The sequence below is a fragment of the Pinus tabuliformis genome, chromosome 5_1 (genome assembly GCF_031772625.1).
Source record: "Pinus tabuliformis cultivar Carrire ecotype Pingquan chromosome 5_1, CPIR1, whole genome shotgun sequence".
Taxonomy (NCBI): Eukaryota; Viridiplantae; Streptophyta; class Pinopsida; order Pinales; family Pinaceae; genus Pinus; species Pinus tabuliformis.
In genome coordinates, this window is record NC_142305.1 from 559,552,478 (window position 1) to 559,570,877 (window position 18,400).

Genomic DNA, 18,400 nt, shown 5'->3' on the forward strand with positions numbered 1-18,400 from the left:
AGATTACCCGTTAATGCTAAATGACCCCGATTAACAATAGACACATAAACACTGAGATTTACAATTAAAGCGTGAAAACAGAGGGAATGCCCATTTAGGGTTCAGAACGTAGATACATTGGTGTAACCAAGATTCTGCACCAGGATTAACACACAGTTGCACACTGAATCAAATTATTCAATAAAATAGAATTTATAGGTTCTTGGCCCTCTCATCTCAATTACAACAATTTATTTGACCCTTTTTGCAATCTCAAAACTCTATCTATCACTCAAACTCTCACTTCTCACTAAATTCTCAATCATCTAAGCTAATCCTTCCCCATTACATTCTTTTCTCTTTTATGAGTCAAATCCTATTCTAACTGCACCAACAACTCGATCTCTATTTTAATCAATCTAACAACCAAATCTCTACTCTTAAGCTCTGTTACACACCTATGCCAATAACTTATGCCTTAGTCTAAAATAATACAATTTTCTGATTACAATAATGAAGTAAAAATCATTTTCGAGAGATCCAACCCTCTCTACCAAAACTGACTTTTGACCACTCAGGTCAATGAAATTCAACTCATTAAGCCACAACATGTGAACAAACAATCACATTGCTAGCTAAGTCCATATGCTCCTGCATCAGACTCCCAAGGAAGAAAATAATCATCCCTCAGACTTTCAGGGTTTACCCAATACTTTTGCAACTCTGCTACTGTCAACTAACTAGAATCCTCCACTCGATGTCCTTTCCGTTTGACTAGATATTGAAAATAAACATGTCCTCTGCTTCTTTTGGATACTCTTTTCTCCAAAATAGCTTCCACCTCTTTCTTGACTGTCTTTGGAATTTGTTCTTCCCAGTTCAAAGTTTGAACTTCATCTTCTGTAGCTTCCTTCTATAGCTCTGTCTTTATCTCTTTGTATGGATACAAATTTGTAACATTGAAGATAGGTGATATTCCAATTCCTTTTGGCAATTCAATTTCATAAGCATCAGTTGAAAACCTTCTTACAATTCTACATGGCCCTATCTTTTTCATCTTTAGTTTATTGTAACTCTTAGTAGGAAATCTTTGTTTTCTCAAATACATCATCACTAAATCTCCCACTTGGAATTCTTTTTCTCTTCGCTTCATATCAGCTCTTTGTTTTTATTTTCTACTACTTTCTTGCAATCTACCTTTGACATCTTCTTGTAGTCTCTGCATCTGCTCTACAAAATCTTTAGCTTTTACATTTCTTGTCTCCTATTTACCCAAATTTCTGAGCTCATACACACCTCTTGGATCCATTCCAGAAAAAATCTGAAAAGGACTCATTCCATTACTTCTGTTTGGAGTGTCATTATAAGCAAACTCTGCCTGAGCAAGTGCTAAATCCCATTGCTTAGGATTTTGATACACTAAACTTCTCAATATGTTCCCCAAGCTTCTATTTACCACTTCAATTTTTCCATCTGTTTGAGGATCGTGTGTTAAACTGAAACTAAGGTTACCACCTAGTTTCTTCCAAAGAGTTCTCTAGAAATACCCTACAAACTTTGCATCTCTATCAGACACAATACTCACAGGAAATCCATGTAATCTTACAACTTCTGAGAAAAATAGATTAGCAATACATGTTGCATCACTAGTATTCTTACATGTAATGAATTGTGCCATCTTGGAAAATATATCTACCACAACATAAATGGAATCATTCCCCCTTTGAGTTCTAGGTAACCCCAAAACAAAATCCATACTAACTGCATCTCATGGTCAATTTGGTATTGGCAATGGCTAGTAAAATCCTGTACTCTGGCTTCTCCCTTTAGCATGCTGACATATCATGCACTTCTCAACAAATCTCTTAACATCAGTCTGCATCTTTGGCCAATAGTAAAAAACATTTACCTGAGCAAAGGTTTTGTTCTGTCCAAAGTGACCAGATAATCCTCCATCTTGTTTCTCCTTGATTATGTTTTCCCTCATAGAACATTTGCAAATGAGCAACTTGTTGCCTTTAAACAATAAACCTCCTTGGATAATATAATCTAACCACTAACTTCTGTTATGAACTATTGGATTTCATACAGTTGCATAAACATCTTTGAAATCTACATCATCTTTATACATATCAACCATTTCTTCAAATCCTACAACACCAACTTTTAATTCTTGCACAATGAAATTTACCCTGCTTAAAGCATCAACAACTTTGTTCAACTTACCACTTGTGTGTTTTATCACAAAAGTAAATCTCTGTAAAAACTCTACCCACTTGGCATGTTTCTGGTTCAATTTTGGTTGGTTGTTTATGAACTGTAATGCATGATTGTCAGAATACAATATAAATTCCTTTTGTAGTAAATAATGTCTCCATTTTTAAGGCTTGTACAATAGCATAAAATTGTTTATCATAAGAAGAATAATTCTTCTTAGCTTCAATTGATTTCTCACTAAAGTATGCTATTGGTCTCTATTCCTAACTCAAAACTGCTCCAATTGCAACTCCACTAACATCTGTTTCAACTTGGAATGCTTTTTCAAAATCAAGTAAAGCTAAAACTGGCTTCTATGTGATTTTCCTCTTCAACAACTTAAATTTCCTATCTGTTGCTTCTGTCCACTTGAATGGTTGATTAGTCTCCTTGTTTTTTTCAAGAATTAGTGCACAAATCTGACTAAAACCTCTGATAAATTTCCTATAAAAACTTGCAAGACCATGAAAGCTTCTTACCTCAAATATATTCCTTGGAATAGGCTAGTTCCAAATTGCTTGGACTTTCTCTGGATCCATTTTCAACCCTTCTTTAGAGACTACAAATCCCAAGTAAATTAATTCTTCTTTCATGAAACTACATTTCTTTAGATATATTAGTAGTTTCTCTTTTTGCAGAGTTCTTAAAACCAACTTAAGATGATCTAGATGTTCTTCTTTGATTCTACTAAAAACTAGAATAACATCAAGATAAACAATAACAAACTTTCCAGCATATTCCTTCAAGACTTCAATCATCAATCTCATGAATGTGCTAGGTGCATTAGTGAGTCCAAAAGGCATCACTAACCACTCATACAGCTCACTGTTTGTTTTAATGCAGTCTTCCATTCATCCCCTTCTCTAATTCTTATTTGATGATATCCACTCTTCAAATCTATTTTAGTAAAATACTTTGACCCACTCAAAAAATCCATCAAATCATCCATGCATGGTGAAGGAAATTTATACCTGATAGTGATATTTTTTATGGCTCTGGAATCTATACACATACGCCATTCACCTCCTTTCTTTGGATTAAGTACTGTTGGTATAGCACATGGACTAAGACTTTCTCTGATCGGTCCCTTATCCATCATTTCTTACACTTGTCTTCCAACTTCTGCATTCTCTTGAGGAGTTAATATGTATGCTGCTTTATTTGGCAAACTTGCTCTTGGTATTAGGTCAATGTTATCAGGAAAACTAGTGTCCATTTAGAGCTGCTAGTCCCACTAAGACGGGTAGTTATCTTAGAAACAAACAATTTAAAGTCACTTGTGTTTTCCTTTATGAGAGATAGATGAGAGAGAAGTAGAGAGTACCAACTTCAATCTTTCGCTTGGCTCCTTGGTTGTTTCCTTTCTCCCTTGATAGAGCTTTCGCCACTCCTTCCTCACTTGTCCCACTTTAAAGAACACCTATAGAGTCAAAGCAGCAAAATACCATCAAAGCATAGAGATATATAACCATAAACAATATAGGATCAAATGTATATTAACCATACAAATGCATACACAAATACAAGATTCAAAGATATAGAAGTATATGGAGGAAAACTCAAATAGCTTTATTGATAGAAGTAGTAGAAGAGAGGATTACAACCAAGTTGCCCGATCTAGCACCATCCTCCCAGCATGAAAGGCCTCTTCACCTCATGAAAAGCTTAGATCACCCAACAATACAATGTTTCACAGAGAAACCAACAAGGCTTCCTTACAAAATACAAAATTCCAGCCTCTGGATCTCTAGGATGAGGGATCCATATATAGATATTTGCAGGGGGGTGAGTCAGCTTCTGGGATTTTGATTAGTGTCATTTATCTAATAGTTCTTGGTTCCACTTGGAGATTTCATGATCTCTTAGTCATTCCTGGGCGAATTCAGAGAGGAAAGTGTCAAATGAGCAGTTTCTAGAAGATTCTCTAGGTTTCCACCTAGCAAACTGCTTCTGCCATTTGTCTGCTCTCACTCATCGCACCCTACAGAAGGGCTTTCCAGTATGCATCATATTTTTTGCATGTAGCAGGTGAGATGCATCGCACCCTTAGCACTGAGCAGCCTGTATGGTCCAGTTTTGAACAGTTCTGAGTAGTTTTTCAGGGAGAACTTGTGGGAGATGATATAATCAATTGACCTTGTTCCTTTAGGGTATGAAACAACACTTTTAGGGGTTTAGAAGCCCTTAGTTTATGGACATATGAGATTGGGGTTGTAGTGCCCAAATATGTCTATAACAGTTGCCCCCTAAAGCATGAGGTCGTAAATCTTCTAATGTCAGGTGAAATGATTTATCATGAGGATATAAGGTTTTTCGAACTGGAAGGTGACCTGTAATAAGATACAATACAATACATTATCTTCATAATATTTTCATGATCTAGCTGAGGTGGGCATTCCCATGCTCAGCTTTATAAATTCATTTTCATGTACATAGGACAGACAACCGTCTGTGTGGTAGACTGATGATTCTGGTAGAGCCATCATCCCTTAGCTTGGATGATTATCTGTGCAGCTATGATGTACATTTGATGTCTTTATTTTCCTGAATATATCGCAGCCCGGATGGATGAAACTAGATCCGAGGTCTTCAAACTCGTTCAATCTTTTCCCGAAGTACAAGTCAATCCATGTGAAAGGATGTTCTGGTGTCGAACATGGAAAGACATTGCCTGATTACCAGCCAATGATGTAAGTTGTTAACAGGCATGAGAGGAATCACCGATAATGATAATGACCCTCAAGGTACTACAATACAATTCACGTGGTGTGAATACATGAGTCGATTTCAAACACCATGTAAAATCTTTCGGTCGAAGGCTATTGATGTAAACCTGTAGCCAGAAGTGAGAAATTTTCCATTGAGGCATGCAAGCTTCAAAGTACTGAAAGGGTTGTGCCTAAGTCAACTTCTTAGATAATGAGCTGATGTAGACAAGAAGTGACTAGTTGTGGGAGGGCCTTAATGAATCCCACATCTACGACACAAAACGGAGCAAATGATTTTGTGGAGGTGAAAATGATCTGATGATACAAGGTTCAGGGTGGTGGTCATGAAAGAATGAAGCGTGAAGGCATTGCAGTGGATGAGATGTTAGCTAGGTTGGTGAATTCTCTGAGCGACTTCTCTTGAACATATTGGTGACACTGAAATGGATTGGTAGCGTTAGCCCAAAAAAATGGATGGTGCGGAGGACCAATGGTGATATGACCGGTGAACGGAATAACCCAACCTGGCTTAATCTTGGTGATGGAGTGAAAGTGTGATGTTCAAGAGCGACCTGCTACCAATGAAGTTCTTCAAGTTTTCTTCCCAATTTTTCCCTAGTCATTGCTAACCAGTACCTCTTTATTTTTATCAAGCTTGAGGAGGATAACATATGCTTGTTCTATAATTTTCCCTTCGGGCAAACCTGTTGCTATGTTTTAACGAGCCTAGTGATAGTGAAACTCACTCTTCTCTGCATGGACAAGTTTGTCGCTATTGTTTTAATGAGTTTAATGACAAATATAACTCGGTCCTTTTCAATTTTAGAGAGTATAAAAAGAGATGGAAAGGTAACTCCAGTAGTCCTTTTTTGTAGTATAATCCCTTAAGTCCAAAAAAGTATAAAATAATGCGAAAGGGTTGACTTTTCGATAGTTTTAACAAGCCGAACAAGACAAACACTCGATCTTTTTTGTAATGATCCCTCAGGTCCAAAAAGATTAAAATATAGAGGAGGGATGGCACTTCCAATGACTTTAATGAGCTGGAGAGGCCAATTGCTCGGTAATCTTTCCATATTTTACGAGTTAGATGAAAAGAGATGAAGTAGACTCTTTTTTTGAGGAACAAGTGATGCTTTTTGGATAGCAACTGGTTCCAGCTAAGGTATGGAACTTTCTCAATCACGGTAGTGTAAAGAAGGTGGCTAATAGAATCACTCATCGCAGCTATTCCTCAAAAGGGTAAACAATCAAATGGAGGCGTATGATCAGCTAAAAAAGAGTGGACGTGATGGTAAGAACACGACCAAGGTTCAAAAGCCGATAATTATGTGATCGCAATGGTTATTTACTGAAGGTGGGTTCATTTTTCAACGGGCTTAAACTCTGAGGAAAATTTTTCTCATTTCTAGGTTTATTTTTTAATGAGCTTGAACTTCGTGTAAAACTGCTCGTGATAATAGTTAAAGATGTTCGATTCACCATTAACACTATGTTCTCTTGACGGCCATATTACCTATTCAATTTACCATTTCATTCAAATTTGGGATTGTTGGAGCTCCGGAGGTGTTTCCCCCCTCCATTTTCATCAGCTGATTCCAAGAGATTCTGTCGACAATTTTCAGCACCTTTTGGACCAGGTAGGAGCTAAACCTGAGCTCTTCAATTGTATCCTTTCCTTTTCTAATTCTGAGCATGTTTTCCTGCTTTTCTAAGCCTCTAGGGTTTGAACATTTTGTTCTCTCCCCATCGCACCTAGTACACATCGAAAGGTGAGATGCATACTGAGCTGGCCATTGACCAGTCAGTATGCATCCCACCCAGTACATAGATAGGGTGCGATGGGCACAAGGGGGAAGTTTATGCACTGATTTTTGATGGAATTTTTTCATGTTTTTGCCCAAATCAGGATCCTAATTCTTCTCTTGTTTGTTTTTTAGAGATTCATCGGAGCAAGATGGTCATTACATTGCATGAACGTGAGCATGAAGAGGAGGATATGATTTCCTTACATGATCCGGGTACGGTAAATGCATTGTGGAACTATGGCTTGCTCAAGTTCTTCCGCATATCTAGCATGAGGCAACAAATCAATTTGTTGCAATATTTTCTTGATGCATGTGATCCTACCAACCAAGTGTTCTAGATTAGAGGTAAATCCATCCCTTTGACTATTGAGGATGTCTACTTTTTGACCGGTTTGTCGAGGCATGGTGCCCCTCTCTCACTATCAGGTTCTACCCACGAGGGCGAATCTGTGAGGGATTACATTCACCGATATTGTAGAGATGGATATCAGCTGAGCAAGGATGGCAAGAAGAGTATTTGAGACATTACTGACCAGTCCTTGAGAACTATCTTATTCACCTTTGCTAGATTGGCTAGCACCACAGCTTTTCACTTGGCCAACAGGTCCTATATGCAGTATGCCTTGGAATGCCTTGAACCAAAGGTATTCAACTGGTGTGATACAGTACTTCTAGTGATAAAAGAACAACTTACCAAGGTGAAGAATGGAAGATCCAAGAACTTTGCTTATGGTTCTATTATGACTACTTTTTCCTTGGAGAAGATCCCACTGATGCAGCCACAGTACATTTCACTTGGAGTGCTAGCGCCGATAGAACCACGGATGCAGAGATGGGTCGATCTTATGGCCAGACATGCTGGTCAATCGCAGATTTCATTCTCTGATTCCTTCTTTGAGTGGTTCAACCGTCAGCAGATGGTTTATGCCGAGTATCCATATGCTGGGATGGATTTCTGGGGTGACCCAGATTTGGTGCTGTCGGCTGGCGAGCACTGGGGTGTCATAGGTAAAAATCTCTAACCATGTCTGTGTTTATTTCTTTTATAATGTTCTTGTTTTTTTAAAATTTTATCAAGACTACTCAAACTCATGTATTCGTGCAGATATTGGACCAGTGCGACCAACAGTGCACCCGGCGGTAGCAGCTTCCATTCCAATAGGAGAGGCTGTAGGGAGGGTTGTCCTACATGATCTGGATGTAGCCGAGACCCTTGCGGTATTGCAGGATTAGATCAAGGGCCTGACCCTTGGTATTCCGGATGTGAGGACCGACGAGTTACCTCTGAGATTACAGCGCCATACTACTAGCTTGCCAAGTCGATGGAATAGGCTCCTACGTATGATCGCATAGGCGGTGACTTGTTATCACCAACACCATTAGTCTAGGGTGCTTTCCTGCATTTTTGAGTTTTTGGGTCCTGTGACCGATTTTGTCCTGGACACAGAACATTTTGTAAAAACTATAAATAGTTATATATATTTTTGATTTTTGGAGCTTTATTTTGGTTAAGTTATATGATCATGATGCAAATGTTGATGAAATGCTTTTCTTTTATAAATGCTGCAAATGTCTATCTAACACATAATTTGCTAATGAATCAGTTAATGTGTTTAAGTTTTTGGAAATGTGTTTATATTGAATAGAATCAAACTGCCTTTCCAAAATCCCGACCCTTAGGGACATACGATAGATAGCTGGATTTCGAATAGAATAGATGCTGGTAAGCTGTAGGATGACGAGTTGTGAATCTAGCCTGAAGACAAGTCAGCATATGCCATGTGTGATGGCATCAGAGAGAAGTTCTATCAATGCGCTATACTCAGCGATGTTGTTTGTTGACTGACCAATACATACCCCTCTGAAACTCACTAACTCGTTGCTTGGATCAAAGATGGCCCAGGCTACAGAAGACAGGTTTTGTGTACTACGACTAGTTACGTCAGTGTATCCAACAAATGATTCCAATAGGTTTGACATCTGCAACAAATGCAAAAGTGGATTACCTAACCCAAATGATCACTCTTGATGAAACCAAAAATGTAAGAAAAGCATATAAAGAGATTACTACACTTAGTCAAGCATAGTAACGCTTAAGGTACAACTCGTTTCAGGGTTGCGACAGTGGGATCCCATTGTAATCTACTAGTTCGTAGGCTCCTTTTGCTAAGACTCGCTTAACAATGTAGGGACCCATCCGCAATGATTAGAACTTAACTGCTCCCAATTTATTGGATTCCTGATCATAAAGTAAGGCCAGGTCACCTTTTGAGAAGACACGGGGTTTGACATTCTTGTCAAACTATACCTTGACTCATTTCTTATGAGCTTCATTAGCTAAGGCGGCATCACGACAGGTTTCATCCAATTGGATTAGTTCCAAGAAACGAGCCTCTTCCTCTGAAGTTCCGGGGAGAAGGTCAACTACGAGCTTGAGAGATGAAATCTCACACTGAATTGATAAGACTGCTTCCAGGACATACACCAGCTAAAAGGGTGTAAATCTGGTTGCATTTCTTACCAATGTCTGGTATGCCCACAAGGCCAAGTACAAGATTAGGTGCCAACTCCATTTATGGACTCCAATCATCCTTTTACAGCATGTGCTTCAGGACCTTTTTGATAGCCTCAACTTGTCCGTTAGCTTGGGGATAATATGGAGTGGAACTGTCATGGGACAGTCCTAATTTGGTAGCCAATTCAACCATCATGTGATTGCGGAAATGCGATCCATGATCTGTGACTATAGCTTGTGGAACACCAAATCTGGAGACTACATGATTGAACAAGAGAAGAGCAGCCATTTCATCGTTGTTGTTTAATGTAGGCATCGCCTTGGCCCATTTCGTAAAATAGTCAACTGCGACTATGATATACCCATGCCCCCCGTCCGAGGTGGGGTTACATGTCATGAAATCTATGCCCCATTTGGCGAATGGCCCAATTGCAACTACTGGATGTAGAGGTGCAGGTGGTATTCTGGTTTTGCGGTCAAAAATTTGACAAGCATGGAAACTTCTGACTTCGATTATGCAATCTTTGAACATTGTTATCCAAAAGTAACATACTCGTAAAATCTTTTATGCCATAGCAAACCAGATTGATGCCCCCCACATGCGCCTGAAGGACAATCATTCAAGACTTTTTCAGCCTCCTCATGGGTGAGGCACCTTCACAGAACTGTATCGATACCACGACGGTAAAGTGTATCACCGACGATCATGTAGTCTTTTTCTTGGTATCGAGTATGTCGTTGTTCTGAGTGAGAGGTATTAGGCCTATATGTTTGGGTTTGGAGATAGATGATTATATCTCCATACCATAGATTGCTCGATGATATCAGAAACAAAGACTCATCCATGATTGATGCTTTGGATGTTTAAATCGTTGGACGATGACGAGAAGTCACATAGTAACTCTGCAAAAACTAGATATTTCTTTGATTTGGATTTTACGAATTCCAGATCAAATTCTTGCAAAATAGCTATCCACTTCGAATATTTTCCCCCAAGTAACTAACGCGACAAGATGTAAGTCATAGGGTTGCAATATGACAAAATGATAGTATTGCGAAAGAGGATATAGTGTCAAAATCTTTGTACTGCTTGCACAGCTGCAAGAGCCAGCTTTTCAACATAGGAGTACTTGCTTTCTATATCATTTAAGTTTCGACTTAAATAATAGACTGGATGTTCGATTCCATTGTCTTCTTGAACTAAAACCATTGTGATGGTCATATCTGCCGCAGCTAGATACAAGTTAAAGTCTTTTTGATAGTCAGAAGCATACATTAATTATGCTTTTATTAGGGATTCCTTTAGATCATCAAAGGAAGCTTGCGCAACCTGATCCTAGTTGAAGGGAACTTCTTTTTTCAAAAGACACGTATAACCTTTAGCAAGTTCGGTGTAATTTGGAATGAACCTCCTTAGAAAGTTTGCTTTCCCTTGGAGTTTATGAATCTGAAGCAAATTTGAAGGTGGAGGCATATCAATGATTTCCTGAATCTTACATGGGTCGAGACGAATCCTGTCCTTTGAAACTACAAAGCCAAGTAAACGACCGGAACCGACACAAGACACACACTTGTGTAGATTGAGTCATATCTTGTAGTGTCGGAAACATAGAAATATAGCTCTCAAATGCTACAAATGATCAGTCTACTTTCGTGAATGCACCGGAATATCATCGAGATATGGTTGAACGATGTTCTTGATGTCATGGAAGGCATAATTCATGGCCCTCTGAAAATTTGCCCTTGCATTCTTTAAACCGAAAGGTAGCTTGTGGTATGCGAATGTGCCCCACAGACAAATAAATGCAGTCTTTGACTGGTCTTGTGGGTGGATATTTATTTGATTATACATGGAAAATCCATCCATAAACAAAAATATTTCGCATCTAGCGCACTCATCAATTATCTGGTCGATGAAGGGTGTAGGGTAGTTGTCCTTTGGACAAGCTTGATTTACATCCCTGTAATCAACACACACTCTAATTGTTCCCTACCTTTTCATCACAGGAACAATGTTCGATGCCTAATCAGTTAGAGGAACCGAGTAAATGAAACCATCATGTACAAGTTTTTCAACTTCCGCCTTGATGGCAGTGGCTTTCTTTGGGTGCACCTGCCGAAGCCGTTGTCGTACCAGTTTGACATCTGGATACATCTTAATTTCGTGTTCAACTATGCTTGAGTCAATGCCTGGCATTTCTTCATATGACCATGCAAAGACATCTCTGATCTCGTGAAAGCGCAATATATTTCAACTTCTGAAGAAGAACAAGATTTTCTGACATGAATATTCTCTACAACATCCGATTTGGTCGATATATTTATGGTGATAGTTTCTTCAATATTGGACAGATTTCACTCGGAATCCATCATATTTACAGTATTTGATAGAAAATCAAAAACTAAAGGATGATCAAGGTCGCTGGAATAATCTTTGCTGTAATCTGGAAGATGGGAACAATGGTGGTAATCTTCCCATGGTGCCTCTACTATCATCATCGACTGAATAATTCCTTCGTTTGTAGAATGTACATGTGACCAAGGATCTGAAGAGGTGCCATATTCCTTTGACCTATCTACCCAAACACTCGATGACCGTTGATTTAGGTTTGCCGCCTAGGCCGAGAAAATTGATTGCCACAAAATTTCTATTGGGCTTGGAGGCAATACCTGTTGATGATCCATGCTAACAAAATGTTCGGAAATATTCTGAATGGAAGATATCATATTGCAGGTTCCTACTGTGACCACTTCTGCCAGATTAATCGGAGGTGGCAGGGAAAAAGTGCCCATCAAGGTAGGGTCTTTTAGTAGGCCTACTCCAACATTTTGAAGCGAGTGAGAGCTTCCATGGATCACTAGAATGCTTCCTATAACTTGTGAACTGTTGGGGAGAAAGGTTTGTTAATCAACGATTGTAATTCCTCCTTGAAAATGGAATGCAATCTTTCTGAAGTAAGTTGATACAATAGTAGCCATAGCATAAATCCAGGGCCTTCCCAGTAGGATATTGTAATCGAGGTTTCCATCGATAATTTCGACGTCAATTTCTACTGTTTTTCCCCCCAGTTCAAATTGCAAGTTACTTAAAATCCCGTGCAAGGTCTATGTTCGTCCATCAAATGCTTTTAATGTCATTGATGATATTGACAAGGGTGGTGATCCTAAAGTTTTCCAGCAACTCATTTACATAATGCAGGTAGATGCCCCCTCATCAATAATTGTTCGATGAACAGTTTTGTTGAGGGCTTTCACTTGGATGAGGAAAGCGAGTTGAGCTGGTAACTTAGGTTCATATCCTTTACGATTAAAGGCCACGAGATTGGAATCTGCTGGGTTAATCCGACCTATTGCTGATAATAGAGCTTGCTTTTGGGAGGGGAAATTTTCTAGTACTTCAAGTGTTGACATAGTCGATGGCGATTAGCCCAGATCGTCTACTATATTATAATTTTGTAGTGCTCGGGCACAAGGATTAAATGTCGATTTGTGTACTACTCCCTTTGGCAGCTTTATTATTAGCTCACGAGTGATGGGTGGCACAACTTTGGTTGAAGTGGTTGTCGACCTACTAGGTTGATATGTAGCCTTGTTGTTCGACAGCTGTATATTACCGTAATCTTTATTCCTTGTCGATATTAAAACATCGTTTTGCTGTTTCGAAATGGACAACATAAGAACTTGGGATGGGTAAGCATTGTTGCTAGCAACCAGATTGGTTTCTGGTTTTGGAAACGGATCAGTCAATACCGCTAAAGTTTTTGAACTCTTAAAGAATTTCTTAACCTCAGCTTTATATGGACAATCTCTCGTCCAATGGTCCTCATCGCATATGAGACATGGCCCAGGAGGTTTATTTTGCCCTGAATGGTTCACATAAGAATTTTCAGGAGACAAATCATCCCGTTTCTTCTTTTTACTTTTCCCTTTCTTCTTACCCCCTGGTTGCTTCGGTTCTTTGACTTTGTCGGTCAACATGGCATTAACCTCTAAGGTAAGAAGTTCCTCACTTGCATTTTGACCAAAAACCGTATGGGCTTTCTTAGATGTAGCCTTTACAGTTTTTTTGTTGGTCGTACCTATCACACCATCGCCGGCATGAGAGTCTTTGTTTGATTTAGGAGGAGGAGGAAGAGAAAACTCTAGTCTAGGAGCATCAGGGATTTTGTCATAGAGCATTCCAGACTGAGTATAGAGTAAATCTAGATATTGCGCACGAGCAATGACTTGCTCTTCAGTGACAACCCCCCCCCCCCCCCAAGCCACATCTTCTGAAATAGAAGGTAACAATGACTTAATAAACCATTCAGCTAGCAACTGATCAGGAACATATGTTTTTACCATTCAACGCTGAAATCTCCACTCATGAATATGATCAGATATGTGAGTGGCTGTCATCTGCTTAAAATTGGTAAGAAGTTCCATTCTTGTTTCGTACCTTATTGGTAACCGAAAATGGGTTAAAAAGGTGGTGGCAAGGGCATTGAAGTTATCAAATGAAGCTCTAGGCAATTTGATGTACCATTTTGCTGCCAGACCAGTTAGCATTCGCTGAAAGAGGTGAAGCCTAATCGAATCATCATTAAGAGTGTTGTAAGAACACCACAGATGAAAGGTCATCACATGAATCGATGGATCTTCACCCAGATTTCCATTGAATTTAGGAATATCTGACGGAAGTTTATGAGGAATCATCAGTCACCAAGAGGCATAAGCAATTGGATCATTTGTTAGCCAATTTATATCTGGTAATTCTAAAGTTGCAACGAAAGGAAACTATTGATTCAGGTTTGGTGAAGCATACCCAGGATAAGATGGGATCGCATGAGCAGTGGGTATTTACATACCAGCATAATGTATTTGATGCTGATAACTTTGGTAAGGTTAATGGGTATAACCATTATAATATGATTATTGATAACCATTTTGAATGTACGGCTACCCATTACCTGCAAAGCTTTGTTGCTGAGGTCCTTGGTAAGCTTGCTAGAATTACGGTTGTTGGTATTGCACCAGTAATGGCTGTGAGACCATTTGTTGTTGCCCAATACTGAATGTTTGACCAAGATGAGGGGTTATAGTAACCATTTGAGTCTGATTCGCTTCAGTGAAGGAGCCACTAATTGGTGGTTGTGATTGATTTGTGGAGACAAGAGGCTGTTGTATTATGACCTGAGAGACTGGAGGTTGACATACAATAGGCAACGCTTGTACTTGTGACACCGTCACAATAGCCAGTGTAGTGGGAATGTTCGACACAGGCTAATTTTGTTGCATCGAATATACAACTCTTGGTTGTTGAGGTAGTATTGGTACCCAACCACTGGATGTGATTCTAGCTTGACCCGAATTCTACTGTGAACTCCCATATGGTTGTTCTCCTGGAGGGAAAAATGAAAGAGAATACTGCCGCCCATATGGTGGCAATCCAGTGTTCAAAGGGAAAACTATCCTTTGGAGACTGGACTACCCAAATTGATACTGTTGCGAAGGATCAATTTGCTGAGACTCAACATAAGAAATTCCAGATAAGGTTCTGGATGAACAAATAGGAATAGACCATACTGTCGAAACAGTCCTTGGGTGGGCTTCATCTAGCTATTGAGAGCTAGTTGGGATAGATGGTACACCAGTGAACATCGTCAGAGTGGCGGCAGGAGGTTCTGCTGCTGCTGTATCGGATGACATAGTCCTAAATGTCGATGGTTGTTCAGACATATTTAGTCTATCCAAAAGAATTCCTAGCAATTCCACAGGAACTTGCAATGAAGGATGACTAACTTCTATAGTAGAAGGATATAGGCGGATCCCAGTTCCAAAATGCAATGGGGTACTGGATGGAAGATCCTCCACAATATCTTCTATAGCAATCAGTCCAGGTGGAAGAGGTAGACCGTAAGGTCCATAAAATATTTCTAGTGCCGAAGAAGGTACACACTCTACAGTAACAGATGTTGGAGGGGTGATACCTTCTGACTCAGCCCTAGATGGAGCTGGTTCAGGAATATGAGTGTTTATTGTTACACTAGGTTCAGTTCTAATGTCCTCTTGTAACTGCGGAACTTCTTCTGTAGAGGCAGGGATACCAGAAATAGTTGGAGTAACTGGAGTCTTTGAGGAAGTTGAAACACAAGTTTCAACTAAACTAGGAAACTTTGACCCATTTAATACCAATCAGCCTGAATCAATACCTACTAGTCTTGGTTCCTTCACTGGAACTAGGCTGATCTGAATCTGATTTCCTCTGTTATTTGGAGGAGCTGGAGTGGGTAAAACAGTACTCATTATGGAGTTGATCAACAACATTGCTAAGGCTCATGGAGGGGTATCTGTATTTGGAGGAGTATGAGAGTGTTTGGCCCGGAATGGTTTTGTTTCTAGAGTCAAAGACGGTTGACTCGTTAGTCTCCGTGAACGATGGGGTTTTGATTGACTTTCTTCCATAATTGCGGATGACTTGATCAACTCAAAATAAAAAGGGAAAATGTTATTCTAAATTAAATGACTTTTATGATGCTTTGACACAACTTGCTTTTCAATTTTTAAGAGTCAAGAAAAAGCTAAAGATGACTCTAGTCGCCTTCGATTTTTAATGAGCCTAAAGTGACAAGTGCTCATATGGACCTTTTCCTTTAAGGATTCTGAAAAGGAATGAAAGTGACTTCTCTAGAAATCTAGACAGAGGGATTACCAAACCAATCACAAAACTATAGAATACATTTTATGGTACAACATTCAATCTTCCCGAATGCTATGTTCAGTGCATTGCGATCGATAGGGTGGCAGACACAGCTTCCCAAGGATAGGGGATATAGCCTATTGTGGCCTCCCAATATATACTCAACGGTACATGGGAGCACAAGTCCGTACCGGCACTTGTCGTATCAAAGAGGAGGAATCACCCAACCTACGATGAAAATGATAGTTACCAAGTTTTACGACGTCGAAATACGTCTCTAGCCTAGACTTCTAGATGTTGTGCGTTAGGTTCCAATGTGTTTTTATGTTCATTGAGGTTTATTTTACAATTGATCTTTCTTAAGAAGTTTGCCTTTAAGATTCACCACATGATGTAGATATACAATTCCTAAATATGCAATCTAAGATGATAAACAGTCGTTTACTTTCTTTTTGCAATGAAAATCCTAGCTACTAAGGAAAGAGAAATGAAATTCTTTCAACATAGAGGAGAGAGCACACACTAGATGCACTTTTCCTAAATCAATTCCAACATGCAATCTAAATGCAAATGCACATGCATGTATTGTTTTTCAATTTCCTTAATGTGATAATGACAAAAAGAAAACTAAGTGCAGATCTAAATTATTTTCTTTCAAAGCAACAGTACTAACAATTTTCTCTTCAAAAAATGAAAGGAAGACTATGACGACACTTTGTGATTTTGAATTAAAAATTATTTCGACACTTGAAATACTAATAATTTCAAATCAAATACAATGGCAAAAGTGTAATCGACTATCTAAATGAGGAATGATTTGCAACACTCTTTTCCTTGATTGAAAACGACACTTGTGACACTTTCAAATCAAAAGACGACAGTTCGATTAAGCTATTGTTTGCAAGGAGAACTATAAATGAAAAATACATAAAAAACATTCACAATTCTTTATCAATGGAGGCTGAATAATGCAAAGGAAGGGGGTTTCGACGGTGATATACTGATCATAGACAGAAAAACTACTGAATAAAGCTGAAGACAATGAAGAGAAAACCAAAATCTGGAGGCAAGAATAGTCTCACCTTATCATCGCACTTGTAACACAGGGAAATAGGGATGCATCTCACCTGCAGCACATAGGAGGTGCGATGCATCCAGACTGCCAATGAGAGATAGTGCGATGGTCCAAGGACGAGACTGAACTTGGTTTTTGCTCATAGTTTGTAGCTTAGTTCAGGGATTTAGGTTGAGCTTATGATAGGCACTAAACACAAAGTACAGGGGTTGATCTAATGAGGTTACTAGAGCTACCAACATGGCACTTAGGATGTTTGTAATTTAATTGATCAGCTCATAAACAAACTTAGATATTGACTGAAGCAGCATTGATCTACTTTGCAGTTGCATAGAAAAAGTAGTTCGAAGGCTAGTTGGCTTAACTTCAAGCTCCATCTGTAGTTTATGAAGTAAACAAATAGAAACAAACAAACAAACTATTCACTCGCCAATGGAGTCGCCATTTTTTTATCGGGAAAACTAGTGTCCATTCAGAGCTACTAGTCCCACTAAGACAGGTAGTTATCTTAGAAACAAACAATTTAAAGTCACTTGTGTTTTCCTTTATGAGAGATAGATGAGAGAGAAGCAGAGACTACCAACCTCAGTCTTTCGCTTGGCTCCTTGCTTGTTTCCTTTCTCCCTTGATAGAGCTTTCGCCACTCCTTCCTCACTTGTCCCGCTTTAAAGAACACCTGTAGAGTCAAAGTAGCAAAATACCATCAAAGCATAGATATCTATAACCATAAACAATATAGGATCAGATGTATATTAACCATACAAATGCATACACAAACACAAGATTCAAATATATACAAGTATATGGAGGAAAACTCAAATAGCTTTATTGATAGAAGTATAAGAAGAGAGGATTACAACCAAGTTGTCTAATCCAGCACCATCCTCCCAGCATGAAATCCCTCTTCACCTCATGAAAAACTTAGATCATCCAATAATACAATGTTTCACAGAGAAACCAACAGCGCTTCCTTACAAAATACAAAATTCCAGCCTCTGGATCTCTAGGATGAGGGATCCATAGATAGATATTTGCAGGGGGGGTGAGTCAGCTTCTGGGATTTTGATTAGCGTCATTTCTCTGATAGTCCTTGGTTCCACTTGGAGATTTCATGATATCTTAGTCATCCCTGGGCGAATTCAGGGAGGCAAGTGTCAAATGAGCAGTTTCTAGAAGATTCTCTGGGTTTCCACCTAGAAAACTGCTTCTGCCATTTGTCTTCTCTCGCTCATCACACCCTACAGAAGGGCTTTCTAGTATGCATCACACTTTTTGCATGTAGCAGGTGAGATGCATCGCACCCTTAGCACTGGGCAATCTATATGGTCTAGTTTAGACCAATTCTGAGTAGTTTTTCAGGGAGAACTTGTGGGAGATGAT